The following is a 25,723-nucleotide window of genomic DNA, read 5'->3' on the forward strand; positions in this document are numbered from 1 at the left end:
CCACTTATGACTCCAAAACTTTTGCCAGTATGGGCTATGTTTTGGTTGATAATGAGTGGTGCAAAAAGGATTCTTCTAGGGCAAAGTTTAAACTCCCCAAGATAAGAAAGTCTGTCTCTAAACCCATGATTACTGTGTTGAAAGAACTAGAGTAAATCAAGGATCACTTCAAAGTTGTCGAGGAAGGTTCCATGCTGCTGCAGAAGTCGACTTCCAAAATTCTGGACCTTGGGAAGAGCACCAGCACAGACATAGGTGTGGCCCATTTGGCTCTAGCAGGAGCGTATCAAGTTGTTTACTTAAGTGTTCACCCGGATGGACTCCCTCAAGTCCCAAGTCCAGTCCGCCAATAATGATCTTGCTATTTCTATTCAGAACTCCTACCTCCTTCTTAAAAAATGTTGAAAAATCATAAGACAAATTTTGCCATATTATGCACAATACCCTAACATACTTTCTAGTTAAGCATTGAATGATGACATTTTATTCAAAAAGGGGTCTGGTCCCTTGTTTTTGTTGGGTTGTAAAATGATTTTTAAACACTATCTGCCACACTTTTTGTTTTTTCCTAGTACTTGTTACTTAAATAGATTAAATCTTTGCTTTGTGTCTACTTTTCTTTTTCCACTCTATGGTTCTTTTTGATTATGCCAAAAGGGCGAGAAATATAGGAACATTAGAAGTGCTTACAAGTCAGGGGGAGCAAGTCGACTATCAATGGATAAGAGTAGACTGATACTCAAGAAACAAAGAAACTTCAGAATTGTTTACAAGTCAGTGGGAGCAAGCCGGCTTCTATGACAGACAGGGAAGTCAGCTGATGTTTAATGCTTGTTTGTCATTATCAAAAAGGGGGATATTGTTATCCTCCTATATTTACGTTCCTTATTTTAATAATGATAAACTAATGAGTAAATATTTGCAGGATATTAAAGATATCTAATGATGGAATGACAAGATACTGAAGATACACTAAAGATGCAAAATCTTTATGGAATCAACTCAAGATATCCAAGAATATCTTGCTAAAGGAAACAAGCATCCAACAACATGATAGAAGACACTAAACTTGGAACAATATCAATCATACAGAATCAATTTAAGGCTTCCAAGAAAATCTCGCAAAGGAAAGCAATCATCCAACAGTAGCCTGACTAGAGCAAAACTTGGGAAAATAGTATCAATCACCACAGATGCAAAAAGGAAAAAGATCACGGACGTATCTTATATAGACATGTATAAAGTGCCGTGTATGGATATATCTGATATGGACATACTATACGGTAATATTCCTCAATCAAGGAATCAATTCAAATCCTTGATTGGGATGAAATCTCTTAGGTTTCCTTACGAAGAAAAGCAGTTGTAGAATATAAGGAGAAGACTGAAGATCGAAGCACTCATGCAACTTTTAGGAACAATCTCAAAGTATCTCCATCTTAGTCTCACAAAGCTTTGTACTTATTAAGTTTACAATATTTATATAAAAAATAGGATCGAGTCTACTTTTTAATACAACTGAAGCGGTGTCACAAGATTTGAAGAACAAAATAAGTCTTCGAAACTTATTTCTCATCATTGTACTTGAGCCTGACCTTGAAAGATCTAAGGAAACATTGAAACCCAAGGGGTCTGGAAGTAGGCACCATATTGGTGTTCCGAACTAGGATAAATCTTCGTGTCATTACTTTAAATCAATTTTTTACTTCCTATGTATTTAAATCTAATCTTTTTTGTGAAGTATACTAATTTGCAGGCAGGTCGACGGTGAAGTCCCATTAGTCGACTCACAGAAAATTTCAATTCACCCCCTCCTGAATTTCAATAGTACCCTAGTATCAGGTAAATTTCATAGATAGTTATACAACTATCATTTTTTTCACTTAGGTCACTTAACTATCATTCATAATACAATATCACTAAACTTTTAGTATACTACTAAAATCACACAATGTAATGTACAAATTAATTGTTAATCGTAACATATAGAAATGTCGTATAGACAAATCAAGTGTTAATCCTAACATATAGAAATATAATGGATTAGCAATTTAATACCATAGTTTATTCTTTTTTGAAATCATATTATTATCTCACTAAAATCTAAAGCAACAATATTTTCAATGTAAGAAAATTAACTATCTAATATCAATATTAGTTTCTTCATATTTACTATATAACGTGTAAATTAATATGTAATTGCTAAAATTATCATTGCACCTTTCGATTCCAACATAAATTTTTATAAGTCTTTAAAAGCATATGATATATTAAAATATCACTAACTTAAATCTTCAAAAAGTATAGAATATAATTTTTATAAAACATAAAGTACATGAATACCGGCTCACAAAATTTTCACCAAATATGTATAAAATAGAATGAATAAGAAACATAACCTGTATATTTAGTTGACTCGATAAATCAAGAAAAATCTATTCTAAAACAATACTCAAAGTAAATTAAGATTCTAGTTAGAACATCCATACATATCACTTGAAAAATTCATCTTCCCCAACATGTGATGGCAGAAACTAATTAGCTTAAACTGAGTGTATCCTTCTTATATAGTGGTAAATTTCTATGTGTCACAACCCAAAAATAAGGGTCACGATGTCACTTGTCGCGGCGTATCTTGACAAGTAAGCCTATCACCCAAACTGATACAACAAGAGAAAAAGAGATAGAAATACCCCAAGGCAAGGCTTATAGAACAAAGTTGAACCATACAATTAATTATAACAATGCGGAAAGAACATATCCAAATACCATACATTCCCAAAACTAGGTGTCAATTGTCTAAGAACTACTAATACAAAGCATGAGTCAAATACAAAAGAAATATCCAGATAAGGTCAATATTTGTCTCCGTATACTAATAAACACGTAGATACTATAGAAAGATAGAGGTGAACTTTGGACACATGAATGTCCAACCGCTACCTTGGAAGCTCCAACAATCGCTCGAGTCAAGCAAGCTAAGGCGCACTCGAGTTAGGATCTGCACCGAAAGGGTGCAGTAGGCATGATACCGGTCCACTTATACTCAGTAGGTATCATAGGCTGACCAAGAAAAGTAGTAAATAACACACATAAAATATACACTAAGGTCACATCACCTGCAATTAGAAAATATTCCACAACGGTAGTCCACACCGCTTGCAATAATAATTCTACAATATCTACTCATAATACAACAGCACACCAGATAGTGATAAGAATATACACAATATCACATACAAGTAGGACAAATGAGGAACATGTATAATCAAGATCAACAAGTACAAATAAAGGAAGATGGAACAATTAGACATTAACAAGTCAAGATATAGAAAAAATAGATAGATGACAAGTCAATACAGCAATACAAGCACAACAGAAACACAATAAAGAAAGTGCAATATATGATGATGATGATGCATGAGGTTACCGCAAAATCTTCGATATCGTTGTACAATCCCCATATCCACAGAGGCAAGCCTCCCAATGTGGGACCCATGTGGGGGTTCGTCAACCCATATAAAATCCACATATATATATATCCATATCCATATCTCCTCTCCGATATATCCCTCTGGGAGGGTTTTATAAGATGTCATATTTTATGTCATAAAAAGGTGTTGCTAGTATTTCTTAGGTGTTTTCATGGTTGTACCATTTGTTTCATGAAAGAGTATAATATGAGGATTTAATGCTCACAACCAATCACAATGAGTATTTCCAAAACCAACCACATGATATATTTCCACAACCAACCACAATGATACATTTTCATAACCACTTGAGCCAATATCCATTTATTATTTCCATTCATCCATGAATTTCCACATGTTTCATATGCCAAAAGTATGAATATATATATATATATATATATATATATATATCACAATACACCAAAGGTACCATAATAGGCATTTGCAATAGCACACAACAATTAATCACATGTATTCAAGGCTATAAACATCACATAGGACCCCACACGGTCATACATATAACGTGATAAATTAATTTCAATAATTATATCATATATAGGCCCCACACGAGTACAACACATAGATAGCCATTTTTCATAACTAGTTCCCACCTTTAACATGCATTTTGTACCATCATTTACTATCCAACCCAGTCTGAAAGAGTAAGTCATAACCTAGCTTGAATGTCGAAATCGGTCCATTATATTTCAAACCCACAACCTTACTTTCCATGAACGATCCCAAAATCAACTATAATTAAGAAATATAGAATCTACGCATCAAAATAAACCCAATAATACCCATACTGCCTACTTTTGGTTCGAGGTCAACATGGACCCCCGAAATGGGTTTTTAAAAAAAGGCAAAATCATAACTTTACTTCAAAAATATATTCCCCAATTTTTAGGAACCTACAACTGAAACCCCGAGTTAAATCGAGTCAAGAATGAGGTTAAAAATGAAGAGAAACCATTTTAAAGCTTTACCGGTTAAATCTTTGAAATCTACGTTAAAATCAAGAATCAAAATTGTTTTGGAGGTAAAATTTATAAAAAACTAGTAATCATAAGATTAAAACATTATTCAGGTGAAAAGAAGTGAAATTGGGGTTTAAAGTCAAGTCCTAAAATTTTTGGATCTTTGAGAAATTAATCAAGGAATTAGAGTTGAAAAGGACGAAATCTCACCTTAAATCTATAATAGAATTAAGAAATAGATGTTAATCTAGCTTTGCAAACTCCCACAAGCTTCACTTTTAAGCTCTCACATTATTTTAGGGTTTAACTCTCAAGAGGCAAGGTGAAAGAATGAACAAAATGAGCCAAGAAAGGGTAAAAAAGTTACTATATATTGCAGAAAATCTCCTATAGTGCAGACTTTTCTAAGTTCAAACGGAGTTTGATGGGGTTCCCGAGTTTCATTCAGATTCTGATATATACAAATGGACTATGCTACGCTAAATTTGACATTCTAGACGCTTTAGAGGAGTCTGATTTTCAGAAAAATATCATTTTTACAAAGCTGACCCCCTGAAACCTAAAATCAAAATGAGATTTAAAAGTCATAAAATCACATCAAACATGTTACCACCCACGCCCCAGGAATACCATAATGCAACTACGAGGAGCAGTAAAACAATCAAATCACACAGAAACACACATTACACATATTTCATCAAATTTTTAGGTCGTTACATCATCCATCACTAAAAATCTAGTTCGTCCTCAAACTAAGGTAAAGAGATACCTAAATCAATGAAGTGTTGGGGATAGGAATTACGCATATCAGACTTGACCTCCCAAGTAGCCTCATCTAAAGGCCGATGTCACCATTGAACCTTAACCACTTGTATAACTTTAGAGTGCGATCACCTAACATCCTTAGCCAAAAATGGAGACCGGCTTCTCAATGAAAGACAATCGCTTGTCTAACTGAACTGACCCCCAAAAAATGACATAAGACTCATCAAGAATGTAACGACGAAGCATAAGAACATGAAAAATCGGATGAGTAGCTGATAAATCTGGAGGCAAGGCCGACTCATAGGCCACATCACCAATGGTCCAAAGAATCTTAAATGGATCAATAGACCTAGGGCTAAGCTTGCCCCTCCTCCTAAACCTCATCACACCCTTTATGGGTGAAACTAAAATGAAAACACGATCACCAACACTAAATCTCAAGGCACAAAAAATACGATCAACATAGCACATCTGCCTACTTTGAGCTGCTCTAAGTTCATCTTGAATAATTCAAAATCTATCCACGGACTCAGGAAGCAAGTTCATACCTCGAGGGCTAACCTCAGAAGAATCAAACCAGCTAATTAGAGAGTGACAACGCCTACCATAAAATGCTTCAAAAAGAGCTATATCGATACTGGAATGGTAGTTATTATTATAGGCAAACTTGGCTAATGCCAAATGCTACTCCCACTGGACACTAAAATCTATCATACAAGTGCCGAGCATATCCTCTAAACCCTAAATAGTCCCTTCTGACTAATCATCAGTCTAGGGTTGAAATGCTGCGCTAATAGCAACCTGAGTGCCCAACTCATCCTGAAAAGTCTTTTAAAAGTGAGATGTGAATACCGAACCATGATTTAAAATGATAGACTATGGCATACCATGCAGATGCACAATCTTATGAATGTAGATACGAGTCAACCTCTCGGTACTGAAGGAAACCTGAACAGGAATAAAATGAGCTGACTTGGTGACCCACACACTGTCAGAACCTCAAGAAGTATGAGGCAACCCAGTCATGAAGTCCATACTAATCAGTTCCCACTTTCACTCGAGAATAGGTAACCTCTGAAGCAAACCACCAGGTCTCATATACTCAACCTTCACCTCCTGACAACATAGGCAATGAGCCATAAAACTTGCCATATCTCACCTCATACCACCCCACCAGTAGTTCTATCTAAAATCATGGTACATCTTAGTTACTCTTGGATGGATAGAATATCTAGAACAATAGGCCTCATCCAAGATCAACCTAATCCAATCTCCTAATATCGGCATAAAAACTCGACCCCCAATTATCAAAACTCTATTTGAATCAAGTGAGGCTTTCTTTGTCTCGCCAATCAATACCTTATCTCGAATCAACCTGTTTCCAAGATCATCAAACTAATGAGGTCAAATCTATTCCATCAAAGCAGACCTAGCCTCCACAAATGCCAAAATATGCCCTGGTGTTGAAATATCAAGCCTAACCAACTGGTTATCCAAAGACTAAACCTCTAAAGCTAAAGGCCTCTCCTAGGTCAAAAGATGCGTCAAACTACCAATGCTAGTCGACTTTTGGCTCAAGGCATCTGCAACCCCATTAGCCTTGTCTGAATTATAGAGAATGGTCCATTCATAATCCTTAAGAAACTCAAGAAAATGACACTACCTCATATTAAGATCTCGCTGGGTGAAGAATTATTGAAGGCTACGATGATCTAAGAAGATCTCATAATGGACTTCATATAAGTAGTACCTCCACAACTTTAAAGCAAACACAACCATGCACAACTCCAAATCATGGGTAGGATAATTACTATCGTGAGGCTTCAATTGATGAGATGTTTAAGAAATCACCTTGCCCTCCTGCATCAACATGACACCTAATCCAACACTTGAAGCATTACAAAACATGGTGAAATCTATGTCCTCCTTGGGCAAAGCCAGTATAGGAGCTGCAGTCAAGAAATCCTTGAGTTTTTCAAAGCTTACCTCACAAGCATCGGACCACTGAAAAACAATATTCTTCTAAGTCAACTTTGTCAATGGAGCTGCAATAGATGGGAAACCCTCAACAAAACTCCAATAATAACCTACCAAGCCACCAAAACACTGAATATCGGTGGGAGAAATAGGTCTATCCCAATCATGAACTATTGCAATCTTGGATGGATCAACTATGATACCTTCCTTAGTTACTACATGACCCAAGAAGGAAACAGACTCCAACCAAAACTCACGCTTGGAGAACTTAGCATACAACTTCTCATCCCTTAATCTATAAAGCACTATCTGCAAATGCTCCCCATTCTCAACCTTACTCTTGGAATAAACTAAGATATCATCTATAAATACAATAATAAAGGATTTAAGATATGACTGAAACACCCAGTTCATTAACTCTATGACCGCGGTAGGGGCATTGGTCAAGGATGAAGAATTATCATTGTTCAAACCCCACATACCTTAATTTGATGTTAATACTCAAATCTTGGATCTCTATTGATGCTCTAGAGATGAATTCTTGGAGTTCTTGACTTGGGGATTCCAAATCTCGAGTTTCCTTGGAAGATTAATGGAGGAATTTGAGTTGCTTGGGGAGAAAGCTTGATGAGTTAGGGTTTTGTTTGAGAGGAATTTGATGAAAATTGAATGTAAAGTGCTTTGGAGGGGTTTAATTCAATATTTAAGACGGATAAGGGGCTTGGAGAATGACCAAAATGCCCTCTTTAAACCCCCAACCGAAACCAAAAAATGCAATATTTTACGAACTGGATGGCCACCGCGATGCGCCACTATCACGGTGGCTCACTGAAAAATAACAAATGGGAACTGGGAAGACTCCACAACGCGGAGCCATCGCGGTGCCCCTTTGGAATGCCATTTTGGCACATGGCATGAATCACTATTATCGCGTTGGACCTATGGAAGTTGACAACTGGGAAATGGGCCCTATCCGTGATGCGCCCATATCATGGAGGGCTACTGGAAAATGATGATTGGGATTTGACACTGCTCTGCGGCGCGCTAAAGGTCTAAATGATGGTGTTTTGTGACTAGAACTTCAAATAGCCATAACTTCTTACTCAGTTATCAGATTTAGGAGAATCTTATTTCGCTAGAAAGCTAATTCAATTTCCTACGTCATGGAAAGTCCAAATCTAAAGAATTCCACACGAAATAAACATCATTTATTCTAGAAGATACTTTTTATCATTCTCGAGATGAGTTTAAGCTAGGAAAAATCATGGGGTATTACAAGACCCATCCTTCTTCTTCACAAACAAGACAGGCGCACCCCAAGGCTATACACGAGGTCAGATAAATCTCATATCGAACAACTCCTACAACTGATCCTTCAGTTCATTCAACTTTACTGGGACAATCCAATAAGAAGGAATAAAAATGGTCTTGGTGCCCGACTTAACATTAATAGCAAAATTAATATCACAATTTGGAGGCATACTAGGCAAATCCATAAGAAACACATTCATAAGCTCATAAACAACACATGCAGAATCTAAAGAAGGAGGTGAAACAACATTCGTATCACAAATATAATCTAAATAAGATAAACATTCCCTCTCAACCAATTTACACGCCCGAACATAAGAGATAACCCTTTTAGGACCCAAATAAAGCACACCCTTCTAAGCAATCCATGGTACACCTGGTGCAGCTAAAGTCATAGTCTTAGCAAAATAATCTAAGACATAATAATAAGACGCCAATCAATCCATACCCAAAACAACATCAAAGTCAACTATATCTAGCATAATCAAATCTACCCAAGTCTCACAACCACAAAAAGTCATAATACAAGATTAATACACCCGATCCACCACTAAAGAATCTCCTATAGGGGTAGATATATGAATAGGCATATCAAGATGCTAGCTAACAGAATCAAAACTTAAATTAAAATATGCAAACACATAAGAGAAAGTTGATCTGGGGTTTAATAACACCGATGCAGATCTGAAACAAATGGGGACGATACCTGAGATCACAGGTTCTAAAGCCTCTACCTCAAGTCTGGATGGTATACCATAACACTTTCCATGACCACCAACTAACGGAGTGGCCCTACAACCACTATTGCAAACTCCACCACCTCTACCTCTCACTCTTCTGGTAGCACCACTATCCTTCACAACTGAAATAAGAGTATCCCTAATCATACGGTGGGGATATTCCTTGGTCATATGGCCAATCTCATCACACACATAACAAGTCCTACGACCCATATCAATATAAAAGGTACCACTGGGCCCGAATGGCCACCTTGTATTACTAAAACCAATGATCTACCACTTAAACTCTATAAGTCCGCCTGCACTGGCCTACTTTGATATCCATGAGAACCTCTAAAATCTCTACCATGGAGAGACTGACCTCTGAACTTACCAAAATGGTACACCTTCTTGGCCCCACCCTGAGATATTTGAAGAATACCCTCCTTAGCATGATCCACACTGCTCTAAAAATACACCCCAAACATAACCATCTGAGAAAGTAGCCAAGTGAAGGGAGGCATCCAAACCCTTTACAAATATTTGAATTGGCCCAAACTTGGTGGAAAGGCTATCATAGAAATATCTGGAAAGGGTATGGAAGAGTGCCTCATAGTCAGGAACTGTCATAGAGCCCTGCTCCAAATAACCAAACTCATAATGCATATGATCCCTCAAACTGTAAGGCAAGAATCTCTATAGAAAGGTATCTGCAAACTAATCCCATGACAAATCAAGAGCATCAGTAGGCCTATAACGATAAATAATCTTCACTAATCTCTCACATTATCTCTCAATTATTATGTAGCATAAAGCCACACCATACACGTAGAAAGAGTGAAACACATCTCAAAACACAAGGTATGAAAGGACTTCACACGCTAAAGAAGAAAATGAGGAAAGCTTACTAAAGACATCCTATCGCCTATCAATGATAGATACAGACGTCTACATACCAATCCACGAGACTATATTAGACATCTTGTTCTTACACCATTGAGACTAATAAAACCTGGTTGCTCCGATACCAATTTGTCATGACCCAAAAATGAGAGTCACAATGGCATTTAGTGCAGCGTACCTTGACAAGTAAGCCTATCACCCAAACTGATACAACAAGAGAAAAATAGATAGAAATACCCCAAGGTAAGTCTTCTAGAATGAAGCCTAACCATACAAGTAATTATAATAATGCGGAAAGTACATATCCAAATACCATACATTCCTAAAACCAAGTGTCAATAGAGTAAGAACTACTAATATAAACCATGAGTCAAATACATTAGAAATATCCAAACAAGGTCAACATATGTCTCTAAATACTAATAAAGACATAGCTACTATAGAAAGATGGAGGTGAACTCCGGAAGCATGAATGTCTAACTGCTACCCTGAAAGCTCCAACAATCGCCCGAGTCAAGCAAGCTGAGGCGCACTCGATCTAGGATCTGCACCGATAGGGCATAGTAGGCATGGGTACAATCCACTTATGTTAAGTAGGTTTCATAAGCCAACCAAGCAAAGGAGTAAATAATGCATACAAAATATTCACTAAGGGTACGTCACCTGCAATTAAAAAATATCCCGCTATGGTAGTCCACATCGCTTGTCTAACAATTTTACAATATCCACACATAATACAATAACACACTAGGTAGGGATACAAATATACAAAATATCGCATACAGATAGAGCAAAAGAGGAACATGTATAACCAAGATCATCAAGTACAAATAAATGAATATAGAACAATTAGACATTAATAAGTCAAGATATAAAACAAATAGATAGATGCCAAGTTAATATGGTAATACAAGTACATCATAAACATAATAAAGCAAGTGCATGTATATAATGATGATGATGTACGTGGTCATTGCACAACCTCCGGGATAATCGTATAATCCCCGTATACATCCACAGAGACAAGCCTCCCGGTGTGGGACCTATGGGGGTTCATCAACCCATGAACAATCTATCTATCTATATATATATATATATTTCCTCCCCAACATATCCCTCATGGAGGGTTTTATAAGATTTCATAATTTCTGTGATAAAAAGGTGTTGCTAGTGTTTCTTAGGTGTTGCCATGGTGGTACCATTTGTTTTATGAATGAGTATAATATGAGGATGTAATGCTCACAACCAATCACAATGAGTATTTCCACAACCAACTACATGATATATTTCCACAACCAACCACAATGATACATTGCCATAACCATGTGAGCTAATACCCATTTATTATTTCCAGTCATCCATTAGTTTCCATATGTTTCATATGCCAAAAGTATGAAATATATATATATATATATATATATATAACAATACACCAAAGGTACCATAATAGGCATTTGCAATAACACAAAACAATTATTGTATTCAAGGCTATCCAAATCATCTAGGACCCCACACGGTCATAATATCACGTAATATTGCAATTTCAATACACATATATATATATATATATATATATATATATATATAACAATACACCAAAGGTACCATAATAGGCATTTGCAATAACACAAAACAATTATTGTATTCAAGGCTATCCAAATCATCTAGGACCCCACACGGTCATAATATCACGTAATATTGCAATTTCAATAATTAGTTCCCACATTTAACATGCATTTTGTAACATCATTTACTACCCAATCCAGTATGAAAGAGTTAAGCCATAACCTACCTCGAATGTTAAAATTGGTCTGCAACACTTTGAACCCGTGACTTTACTTTTCACGAACGATCTCAAAATTAATTACAACAAAAAAATATAGAAACTACGCGACAAAAATAAAGGCAACGATACCCATATTGCCTACTTTTGATTCAGGGCCAAAATGAACCACCGAAATGGGTTTTCAAAAAAGAAGGGCAAAATCATAACTTCACTTCAACAATATGTTCTCCATATATTTAGGAACCTACAGCTGAAAGCCCAAGTCAAATTGAGTTAAAACAAGGTTCAAATTGAAAGAAAATTATTTTTAATCTTCATTGGGGAAAATCTATGAAATCCGTGTTAAAATCAAGAATCAAAGTTGTTTTGAAGGTTAAATTGCTGAAAAACTAGTAATCATCAGATTAAAATATTAATCACGTGAAAAGGAGTAAAATTGCTGTTGAAAATCATGCCATAAGATTTTTGGGTTTTTGAGAAATTAATCAAGGAATTAGAGTAGAAAATGATAAAATCTCACCTTAAATCCGTAATAGAATCAAGAAATAGATGTTTATCTAGCTTCCCAAGTACCGACAAGCTTCACTTTTAAGATGTCACACTATTTTAGGGTTTAATTCTCAAGAGGCAAGATGAAAGAATGGACAAAATGGGCCTAAAAAGGGTAAGCAGATTTTACTAAGTTCAAACGAACATCGATGGAGTGCCCAGGGTACGTTCAGAGTCTGATATATGTAAACGAACTATGCAACCACACTAAATTTGATGTTTCGGATGCGTTGGTGAAGTCAGATTTTTGAAAAAAATATCATTTTCATAGAGTTGACCCCCGAAACACAAAATCATAATTTTCCAAACTGAGGGTCAAAATGAGATTTAATAATCGTAAAATCACACCAAACAAGTTAGCACCCTAAAATCGACATTTTGAAGCTGCAGACGTAGTTAAATTTTCAATCCAAGGTCATTTTGACAAAATATGGGTCCTACACTTTTATTTTAAAATTTTTAGCTTTCCAACCAACAGGTCGAAATAAGCTCGGGTGCATCGGGATCCAAACCAAAGGTCTACCTAGCCTCAAATTTATATTCCAGATCTGCTGTACAATTTGTTCAACATATGTTGTAGGGATCCAAAAACATCCATATAAGTCAAAAACAAGGCTCTCGAAGCCATCAAAACCATAATATTGTATAAATGGTGTCTAAATTCATTCGGGAACCGGGCCAATCACCCTATACCTCAGAAATACCATAACTCAAATATGAGGAGCAGTAAAATAGTCAAATCACACAAAAACACACATTTCACATATTTTATTAATCTTCAGGTTATAACATCATCCATCACTAAAAATCTAGTTTGTCCTCTAAATAAGACAAAGATATACCTAAATCAATGAAGAGCTGGGGATAGGAACTATGCATATCAGACTTGACCTCCCAAGCATTCTCATTTGCAAGTCGATGTTGTCGCTGAACTTTAACCACAGGGATAACTCTAGAGTGTAACTGCCTAATATCCCTAGCCAAAATAGAGACCGGCTTCTCAACGAAAGACAACCTCTCATTTGATTGAAGCAACTCCCAACGAATGACATGAGACTCATCAGGAATGTAACAACGAAGCATAAAATCATGAAAAAATAGATGAATAGCCGATAAATCTGGAGGCAAAGACAATTCATAGGCCATATCACCAATGGTCTGAAGAATCTCAAATAGACCAGTACACCTAGGGCTAAGCTTACCCCTTCTCCTATACCTCATCAAACCCTTCATGGGTGAAACAAAAAAGGAAAACATGATCACCAACATTAAATATCAAGGCACGAAGTCTACCATCAGTATAACACTTCTGCCTACTCTGAGCTACTCTAAGTCTATCCTAAATGGTCAGAACTCTATCAAAGGACTCAAGAAAAAAGTCCATAAACTCTATCAAAAGACTCAAGAAGAAAGTCCATACCTCGAGGTCTAACCTTAGAAACATCAAACCAACTAACTGGAGAGAGATAACATGTACCATATAATTCTTCAAAAGGAGCCATATCAATACTGGAATAATAGCTGTTATTATAGGAAAATTCTACTAATGCAAAATATTGCTCCCACTGGCCACCAAAATCCATCACACAAGTATGAAGCATATCCTTTAAAACCTAAATAGTTCTTCTTGACTGACCATCATTCTAGAGTGAAACGCTGTACTAAGATCAACTCAAGTACCAAACTCATTCTGAAAAGTCTTCCAAAAGTAAGATGTAAATACCGCACCACGATCTGAAATGATAGACACTGGCATACTCAGCAGACAAACAATCACCCGAATGTAGATACTAGCTAACCTTTCAGTACTGAAGAAAACCTGAATAGGAATAAAATAAGTTAACTTGGTCAATCAATCCATGATGACCCACACAATATCAAAACCACGAGAAGTATGAGGCAACTCAGTCATAAAGTCCATAGTGATCTGTTCCCATTAGGAATGGGTAACCTTTGAAGAAAACCACTAGTTCCCATACAATTGGTCCTCACCTACTTATAATATAGGCAACAAGCAACAAAATCTGCGACATCTTACCTCATACCACCCACTAGTAGTGTTTTCTAAAATTATGATACATCTTAGTCACTCTTGGATGGATAGAATATCTGGAACAATAGTCCTCCTCCCAGATCAACCTAATCCAATCACCTACTCTCGACACACAAACTCAACCGCCGATCCTCAAAACTCCTTCTGAATCAATTGAGGTTTCCTTCGCCTCTCCACTCAGCACCTTATCTCGAATTAACCTCAATAAAAAATCATCGAACTGATGAGGTTAAATCTACTACATCAAAGAAAATCTAGCCTCCACAAATGTGAAAACATGCCTAGGTGTCGAAATATCAAGCCTAACCATCTGGTTATCTAAAGACAGAACCCCTAAGGATAAAAGCCTCTCCTAGGTCAAAATATATGTCAAGCTACCCATGCTAGTTAACTTTCGGCTTAAGGCATATGTTACAACCATATTAGCCTTGCCTGAATGATAGAGAATGGTCAAGTCATAATCCTTAAGAAACTCAACCAATGGTGCTACCTCATATTAAGATCTTGCTGGGTGAAGAATTACCAAAAGCTATGATGATCTGAGAAGATATCACAACAAGCATCATACAAGTAGTGCCTCCACAACTTCTAAGAAAACATAACTACACACAACTCTAAATCATGAGGTGATTCCTCCCATGAGGCTTCAACTGACAAGATATATAAGCAATCACCTTGACCTCCTACATTAGCACAACACCCAATCCAACACCTGAAACATTACCAAAACATGGTGAAACCTATGTCCTACTTGGGCAAAGCCAATATAGGAGCTGAATTTGACAAATCCTTAAGATTTGGAAAGCTTGCCTCACAAGTATCGGATCACTGAAAAGAAATCTTTTTCTGAGTTAACTTTGTCAATGAAGCTGGAATAGATGAGAAACCCCCAATAATATACCAATAATAACCTACCAAGCCAACAAAACTCTAAATATTAAAGGGCGAAATATGTATATCCCAATCACAAATAGCTAAAACCTTAGCTGGATCAACCATGATACCTTTATTAGTCACCACATGACCCAAGAAAGAAACAAACTCCAACTAAAACTCACACTTGGAGAACTTAACATACAACTTCGCATCCCTTAATCTCTAATTCACAATCCATAAATGCTCCTTATGCTTAGCCTTACTCTTGTAATAAATCAAGATATCATCTATAAATACAATAACAAAGGAGTTGAGATACGACCAAAACACCCAGTTCATCAACTCTATAAATGCGGCAGGGGCATTGGTTAACCCAAAGGACATGACCAAGAAATCATAATGACTTTATCGAGTCTAAAAAGTTATCTTCAGAATATTTGATGCTTTAATCCTTATTTAGTGATAACCGAATCACAAATAAATCTTCAAAAACACTGTGGCACCCTAAAGCTCATAAAATAAATCATCAATGTGAGAAAGAGAATTCTTATTCTTAACTATCACCTTGTTCAACTATCGATAATCAATACACATCCGTATAGTCCCATTATTGTTCTTCACAAACTAGATAGGCGCACCCCAAGGTGATACATTAGGTTGGATAAATCACTTTTTCAAAAAATCCTACAATTGATCCTTTAGCTTCTTCAACTCTACTAGGCCATCATATAAGAAGAATAGAAATGGGCTTGGTGCCTGGCTCAACATCAATAAAAAATTCAATATCACAATTTGGAGGCATACTAGGAAAATCCATTGGTGAAACATCCATAAATTCATGAACAACACAGACAAAATCCAAGGAAGGAGGTGAAACAACACTCGTATCATGAATATAAGCTAAATAAGATAAATATCCCCTCTCAACCAATCTATGAGCCTAAACATAAAAGATAACCCTCTTATGACCCGAATAAAGCACACCCTTCTAACCTATCCTTGGTACACCTGATGAAGCTAAAGTCACAGTCTTAGCAAAACAATCTAAGACATTATGGTAAGAAGCCAACTAATCCATACCCAAAATAACATCAAAGTCAACTATATCTAACAAAATCAAATATACCTAAGTCTCACATCCATAAAAAGTCTCAACAAAAGATCGATATAGTTAATCTACCACTAAAAAATCTCCTACAAGGGTAGATACATAAACAGGCATGGCAAGAGGCTCACTAACAGAATAAAAAACCAAAGAAAATTATATAGATACATAGGATAAATTCAATCTAGGGTCAAATAAGGCCAATGCAGATCTAAAAAAATAGGGAAGGTAGCTGAGATCACAGTATCTGAAGCCTTTGCCTCAGGTCTAGCTGGTATAGCATAACACTATCCACGACCACCACTACAGGCTCTATTTCCTCTACCTCTCAATCCTCTAGTATCACCTCTACCCCTTACAACTGAAATAAGAGTAGCCCTAATCACACGCCAGGGATAGTCCCTGGCCACATGCCTAATGTCATCGCACATATAGCAAGTCCTATGGCCTACATCAATATGAGAAGGTACCACTAGGCCAGAATAGCCACCCTAAACTACTAAACCCAAAGATCTACCACCTAAACTTTGTAAGGCCACCTCCACTAGCCTACTCTGATATTGATAGGAACCTCTAAAATGTCTACCATGGGGAGATTGACCTCTGAACTCACTAAAATAGTGTACCTTCTTTGTACCACCCCGAGATACTTGAAGAATACCCTCTGTCATCTTGGAATAATTTATAATGCTTTGAAAATATGCTTCAAACATAACCATCTAAGAAGTAGCCAACTGAAGAGAGACATCCAAACCCTTCACAAACTTTTGAATCTACTAAGAATCAGTGGAAATAATATCATAAAAATATCTATACAAGGAATAAAAATGTGTCTTATAGTTTGCAACTATCATGGAGCCCTTCTCCCAATGATCAAACTCATTATGCATCTGATCCCTGAAATTGTAAGTCATGAATCTCTCCAGAAAGGCATCAACAAATTGATCCTATGACAACCCAGTAGCATCGGCAGGCCTACAATCGACAAATAATCTCCACTAATCTCTCACATTATCTCTCAATTGATATATAGTATAAGACATACCATCCATGTAGAAAGAGTGAAACATAAGTCAAAATACAAGGTATGAAAAGACTTTGCATGATAAGATTAAAAATGAGAAAAGCTTCCTAAAGGCATCTTATAGCCTCTCAAAAATAGATATAGTTGTCTACATACCAATACATAAGACTATATTAGACATCTTGTTATTACACCATTAAGACCAATTAAACTTGGTTGCACTGATACCAATTTATCATAACACAAAAATGAGGATCACGATTACACTTATGGAAACATACCTTACAAGTAAGTCTATCACCCAAATTAATACAAAAAGATAAAAACATAAAAATACCCCAAGGTAAGGCTTCTAAAATCTAGGGCCTCTCTCTGCCCTCTTGAATCTAGCTTCTACCTTTTTAAGTGTACTGCAAACCCCTAAATGTATCTGCCTATAAAAGTTAGTCATCTCAATCTTAACAACCCATAATCGAGTAATAGTGGCCCTCTGACTGTCCACTAATCTCTTCAAGAGCTCTTGAGATATATTAATCATACCTGTAGCAGAAGTTGTAGTGGATGGGCAAGTAGGCTTTGAAAATATGCCAATGAGCTCTGAGGTCGAAGCCGGGGCTGATAAAAAAATTGCTAGTGTTCTCTCGCCCTGGGTACTTATATCTAGGGCCTCTCTCTGTTCCCCTATCTCAATATCAACACTAACTCCCACCTTACCTCTATGTGTATTACTAGGCTATGTGGAAACTGATGGTCCCTCAGTCTAGGACTAAGGTACTACAAAAGGCTTACTAGATCTACTGGAAAGGCCCAAAAATGCCAGATCCTTTATTCTCTTTGTCTATGAGGTAGTTGTCACAAGTACCTTCTCATCTACTCTTGATATCTCATATATATGAGCCTCATCATATAACCTTTGAATCAAGCAGGGGAATGGAAAATTCATCATCTCCCAAAATAATTTATCATGGATATCATACAAAGGATAGATACAAAATCAATAGAGTATTTGGCCATCAAACCTGCAACTAGTGTTGCTCCTTCCCAAGTCAACATATAATCTGAAATAGTAGGGAATAGTCGATATCAAATGAGAAACAACCCAAACTTGGCATCAAATGTCAACAAACCCTTCTTGATCACACTATGAACCTCGGTCTATGAGGTCTTATCACCCAAAGGTGAAATATAACTGGCTATCTACCTAGCTATCTCAATCCTCTCTCATTTATGCTTAGTCTCTCACATAATGTGTTGATCTAGTATGAATCTCAGCCTTTAGTCACACTCTTCTTTAGATGTGGAAGTGATATAATCTGGAGAAAAAAATGACCCAACAGATAATCTCTGCTGAAAGATCAACTCTGACCCCTCTCACAAGGGCATGGTCAAGCTGCGGTTGCTCCATATGTCTCATTAAGCCTACAAATCTATGCATTATAAGAGCTACTATGGCATGGTATAATGTAGAAAACTCATGTACCATAGTCAGCCTATAAGAACCAAGTAGTCTAGTCATCCACTCTAACTGGTAACGATCAAAGAATGCCCGCAACTTTGGTATACTGCTAAGTTTAGATAGATCAATCTGGCTTATAAGTAAACCTCTTAGGTATTCCAACTAAATATATATTTCCATATCAAATATCTCTCACATCCCCTCTACAAACCACCTCAGATTTTTCTTCTCAAGATGTGCCTCCGAGGCATGTGTGGGTGTGGGACTCTACCCCTACTATACTGGTTTATCCTGGGAATCCTAATCAGTACCCTATTCAGAATGAGGTACATCTAACTATTGTACATAAATGGCAGTACCCTCCTCAGACCAGGGTACCATTGAGGACTTCTCTTTCTCGATAGCCTTGGATGAATCCTGGTATCCCTTCTTAGACTGAGAGTCCTAAGCTACACTCTGTGTATTTGACTTAGAATCTTTTGCGTCCTCATCATAATGAGTACTCAGTGAAGGAGAATGTGGAGGTGATCTCCATGCTGACTTCATCCTCGATTAGGCAAAATCTACCTGGATAACCTTGATAGCCTGTGTGGCCTCAATTTTAGACCTAGTTCTAGTGAAAGTTGGTCATCTCCTAAACTGTGAATGCTCAGGTAGTGACCATCCTATATCCCCCAATATAATATTCTCGTCTTCCTGGCACACATATTTTCTAGTCACTCTTCATGTCGCCCCTATTGCAACTTCTCTAAGCTGCTAAATCGGGTACTTTTACACAAAACTACTAGGCTCAGGGGCTTCATCCCTCTCCTTAATGTCTCAGCCTTCTTCTTCATAGAAACTTTTTGTTCTATATGTACCTAAAAAACTAGTCGTTAGTATCCAACAAAAATGAGGGATAACAAAAGTTGAAAAACTCAAAATTTAAAAAGTTTAAATTTTTTCTCAATTTTCACACCCCTATAACCTATTTGAAATCCCAAAAAGACCAATGTGCATATACTTAACAATAGTCATGATTTTCAAAGCAAACTAAACATGCTCAACCCGTGGTATCACTCTACTCATTTAAGTTCAACTTCTGGTTGGGGCCTAACCTTAGAATTTAATTCAAAACAAGGTCCTACATCGAGATTATAGGCTACTTCAAGTCTCCTACATACAAGTATGATAGATTCTATATATTTTGCATAGAAATACACATATCAACTTGTTTATTCAATAAATAAATCAATACATAACCATTAGGAGACAAGAAAGTTACCTCTTTTATGAAAATCAAGAAGTGAACAATGAAGAAATCAAGAAAAACCAAGTTGGAACTTGTTTTTAGTGTGTTGGGACAAGATGGTATCTTAAATAAGTTTCAATTTAGCCTTTACTTAAGTGCGGGGTTAGTTTATGATTAAAGAGGGAAGTTTGAATTTAAAGAGAAAAGTGAAGTTTTGAGGATATGAATGGGTTAGAATGAGGCTAAGGATATTTAAATATGGATGGAGGGGATGATTTAGGTCTTATTTATGCATTGGTGGTCCTGAAATTTTAATCAAAATTTGGGTCCACAAGTAACCTACCCGCACCAACCACGTACGGCCAGACATGGGGCGCATATGCCACATGCGGCCAAAATATTTGGCCCACTTTCCTGTAGTCTGGACTTGGCATTTTTATATTTTACCAGCTACTTATGGTCCCATAACTTAAGTTCATGGCCCTAAAAGTAGGATTATGAACCAAATTCCACAACTTAATTCTCACCCTAAAAAAATCATCTTTTCAATTATTTCTAAACTTACCTAGCCTGTGTTGGACTTGTGACCATGATGGGTTGGTCACACAGTCCCTTTACTTAGAAATTGATAGATGTAACAATTTTACCATATTTCAGGTAAGTCCATGAGCTAAAAACCTACAAAAGAAAAACAACAAAAAGTGAACACTAAAATAATGGGTTGCCACCCATTCAACACTTGATTTAACGTCGAAGCACGACACGACTGTGTTGGTTACTCTAACTTCACCAATAAGCCCATGTCTTGCCTCCTATGTAGCACTTGATTTAACATCGCGGCATGATGCAGGTACCTTGATTACTTAGAATTCATCAAGATACCCATAAGAGTACCTTCTAGGGTCATCAATATAATTAATCACCAAGAACATCCTCATTTTGGTTGGCCGCTTCATAGTTTTTTGGATGTTGAATGTGGCCTCCTCACCGTTGACTCTGAACTTCATCTCTCATTTCTCCATGTCAGCTATCGCTCTACCTGTGGCCATAAATAGTGTCCCTAATATTATGGGCATCTCAGTGTCAACCTTACATTCTAAAATAATAAAGTTAGCTAGGAAGATGAATTTATCAACTCTCGCAATTATATGAAATAAAATGCCCATCGATTTCTTCTCCATGAGCCAAGTCGTCAATAATATAATTAAATTTAGTTAAGAAGGGTTCAAACCCAATTACTTGAATACAACCATCGGCATTAAATTTATGATGGCTCCTAAGTCACATAAGGCTCTAGTGAATCAGGATGGAACAATAGCACATGGTATAGTGAATGATCCAGGATCACCCATTTATGGGGACAGAGACTTAGTAGTGACTACTATACTACAGTGGTGCAAGCCATAACCATTCTTAATTATCGCTTCTTTCTTTTTTGTAACCAATTGCTTTATAAACCTGGCATATCTAGGCATCTACTCCAATGCCTTGAGAAGAGGAATATTCAGGCTAAACTCTTTTAGCATATCAATGAATTGCTTGAATTTTCCTTCCTTTATTTTCTTCTTACCTCCTTCCTTACTAATTGCATCATTACAACCTGTTACCTTTTTTGACTCTATAATAAGTATCTCATCAAGAATAACCTCATCATACCTTGGTGCTTCTGCAGTAAGCAATGGGGGATCCATAGTAGTGATACCACTTCTTATGGTAATGGAAAGAACATAATGGTCGTTTTTTAGATTTTGCATAATATTTCTTGGAAAGGTACATGGCAACCTTTGGTTTAGAGTTGCTGACATTTTCCCAAACTGGTGCTCCAAAGGTTTAATAGCAGCGGTATGGAATTCTACCTTCTAGGTCAAACCTAAAATATTGGCCTTAATATCTTTAAGGCTAATCTCCTGATTTTGTTGACCCTTTACAAGATTAGGCGACATCTCTTCCATTCTTAATTCTGCATCTCATCTGTCAAGTGGAATGTACCTATCTCCCCCCTCTCTATAGTCATCCTTATTCCTTCAGTCACCATTTCACTCTCTACTATAGTTTCGTATCTGTTGTAGTAGTTCTGACCTTGGTTCCCTTGCCCTCTGGCTCGGAAACCCACCAACTGATAATCCAGATAGTTTGTTTCCTCCTCTAATTCTGACTTGTAATCTTTGGAAGCTGACCCCTGTGGTTCTACTGTGTTCCCTTTCTCAAAACTTTTTGCTACAAACTGATTTATAAATAACCCTAGATCAGTTCTTAGGAGTATAATCTCTTGCGCCACTAAATCATTGCTACTTTATGGTCACAGAAGGCACTAATAACACATGTTCCTGATTCCTTCTCAACCTCTCAAGTTTTCCACCCTCGGTTAGTAAGAAAGATTATATCTAGCATCTTCGAGGTTCCTCGCAACATAGTCTTATAAAAACTTCTCTAGAAATGGTATCTTTCATGGCTCTAAAGTTGATGGTTAAGACTCTGTAGAATATCTCCAATAAGCTCGTCCCTTACATCCGATGGTTGGGTACCATACTGAGCTTCTTCTTAAACTTGAACCATGCCTCGTACATAGATTTTGACTATAGCTGCTTTAAATTATTGATCTTACCCTTAAGCTACAATATCCTGGATGGAGGAAAGAACTGGTTCAAGAATTGCATGCATAAATCATTTTATATAGTGATAGATCCTCTTGGTAGTTTCCTTAGCCATAACAATGCTTCTTCTGTAAGTGAGAAGTAGAATAACTTTAGTCAAAGAACTTCCTGATTCACCCCTGGAATGGCATGCAAATTCTAGATCCTAATAAAATTTGCAAGTTGCGTATTAGCATCATCTGAAGACAAACCTGGAAATACACCCTTAAAATTTAAGAGTTGGATCATTGTGATCGTTATGTAAAACTTGATGCTCTGGGGTAAAATAGGAGGAATAATGGCTTCAGTCTCTACCGGCTTAATGTATCCCACATCTTCTTCATTATTTATATATGGCTAAACATACCGATATACTGGAACCACTTGAATATGGGAACCTCTAGCCTTATTTTGATTTCTACCAAGTGCTACTCAACGTTCTGCTGCCTGTCTTTGCTTAGCTAGCTCTGCCTTCCTAGCTACCCTCTGATCTTTTTCTATTATACTCCTTATATTTTCAACTTGAGTTAAAAACTCAATAGTCTATTAATCAATAATATTCTATACTCCTTTAGGAGGAGGAGGAGGAGGCACATCATCATGAACCCCTTTAAGAATATCATCTCTTTTCTGTTCCACCGATTTTCTCTGGATTTGGATTCACTAGGAGTAAGGAATTTTCTCAGTGTATACCCAACTAATAACAAAACAAAAATAAAAACCTAAAAACTGCAACAACTACTATTTACAAATCAACACTGTATTACCCGACAACAATGTCAAAATTTATTGATGCCCAAGCTATACCTCCACTCTAAAGATAATGCAATAGATACCCAATATAGTAACCTAAAAAAGGTTGGAGCCAATTACCAAGGGAATATGTGGAATCATGGCTCTCATCTATTGGAATCAACGGGCGGAACTAGAAAAGTAAATAAGGTGTTTTGAATAGCAATGTCGAACAAGTGGTGAATATAAACTTTGATTGTAATCAGTCATAGGTGAACACTAGCATTGTATTCCTCTAGATTCTTAACTCAGTAGGCTTATGTTCTTTTTTGAACCAATCAGATACCTTGCATGAAGAATAGATAAGTTATGTAGCTTCTATAGTCTATTGGACAAGCATAAAGATTTCACCCTTTACCTTTTGAGTCTCGGGATATTGCCTTACTAACTTATCTTGATACTAGTTAACTATTACCTTTTGAGTGTCTAGTTATTAGATGAAATCTAACCATCCTACTTAGATAAAACCTAGAAGTATGGATCAACAATTAAACTCCAAATTATTATTGTCATTATCTTTTACTAGTCACTACTACCCTTTTGCAGTAAGTAGCAATAATCTAAGCGAGATCCATAACATGTGCACCTGTTAAGAAAACTATTAAAGTAAAGATAATACAATGCATACATGGGTATCAATTCAGAACAACAATAGCACTTCCCCTACTTTGTTAATCCGTTAGGCTTTCCATAACACTAGCTAAGGGTTTTAGCAGCTCATGCTTATAAAGTAATCAACAACATTCATGATCAAAAGAATAAGATAAAATCACAATAATCACAAGTAAAAACCCAAAACCATAACTGAATTAAACAACTAAAATGAATACAAGAGAATTCAAAGACCAAAATTGAATATCAAAATCAAAATATGTTTGTAAGTATCAAGAGTGCGTAACTTTTACTAAAAAACACATAAGGGGTATTCATAGTACATAAAGAAGCCCTAAAACTAAAGCCCAAACAAAATAGGAGAAAAAAGGGTCGGTGGCTACATGTGGTCTCCACATGCGGCCTAGCCTTGGGTATATATAGTACATACAGCCTGAGGTTGGATGCATGTGGTGATTGCATGTGCTCAGACCAAAAATTTCTGCAGGTCCACTGTCAAGATTTTAGACTTCTGGCACATGCTTTGACCATATGCAGTCCATATGTACTACATGCGGTCTGCATATTATCTTAGCAAGTGCCAAAAGTTACTTTTTAGCTCTTCTTCAATTTCTGCACATTTTTTGATCACATACAATCCAAAAAGTGTCACAGACACCCATTATTGCTCACATAAGTAGCCAAAAACTCCTTTTTTCATGAGCTTAGCATTCAAAATCTAGTTTCTTGCAAAACATACCCAAAATGCTTCATATCTAACAAAACAGCCTCATAAACTTGCATATTTTCATAGTCTTAAGAGTTGAATATATTTCTGTAGCACATCACTAGCCTAGTCTGAAAGAGTTAAGCAATACCCTACCTTGAATGCTAAAATCGGTCCGCTACACTTTGAATCCATTACCTTACTTTCCATGGATGATATTGAAATCAACTACAACTAGGAATTGTAGAATGTACAAACCAAAACAAAGCCAACGATACCTATATTGTATATTTTTGGTTCAAGGTCAAAACAGACTCTCAAAATGGATTTTCAAAAAAGAAGGGAAAAATCAAAAATTTACTTCAAAAATGTGTTTCTCATATTTTTAGGAACCTACAGATGAAAGCCCAAGTCAATACGAGGTTCAAAATGAAGAAAAATTATTTGTAAGCTTTATTGGGTAAAATCTTTGAAATCCATGTTAAAATCAAGAATCAAAGTTGTTTTGAAGGTTAAATTGATGAAAAACTAGTAATCATAAGATTAAGGATGCGTGAAAAGAGAAAAAACACTGATGATGCTAATTAAAAAGTAATTACCAAAATAAAAAAATTATAAGTCACTAATGCAGGTAATACCAAGCCTTTTTTGTAAGGAACAAAATCTTTCTTCTAACAAGTGTTTTGTAAAAATATCTGCCAACTGATTTTTGAAATCAATAAATGTTAGATAAAAATCACTATTTTCTATATTATCTCGAATAAAATGATGTTTG

Source organism: Capsicum annuum, chromosome 1, assembly GCF_002878395.1.
Source record: "Capsicum annuum cultivar UCD-10X-F1 chromosome 1, UCD10Xv1.1, whole genome shotgun sequence".
NCBI classification, from domain to species: Eukaryota; Viridiplantae; Streptophyta; class Magnoliopsida; order Solanales; family Solanaceae; genus Capsicum; species Capsicum annuum.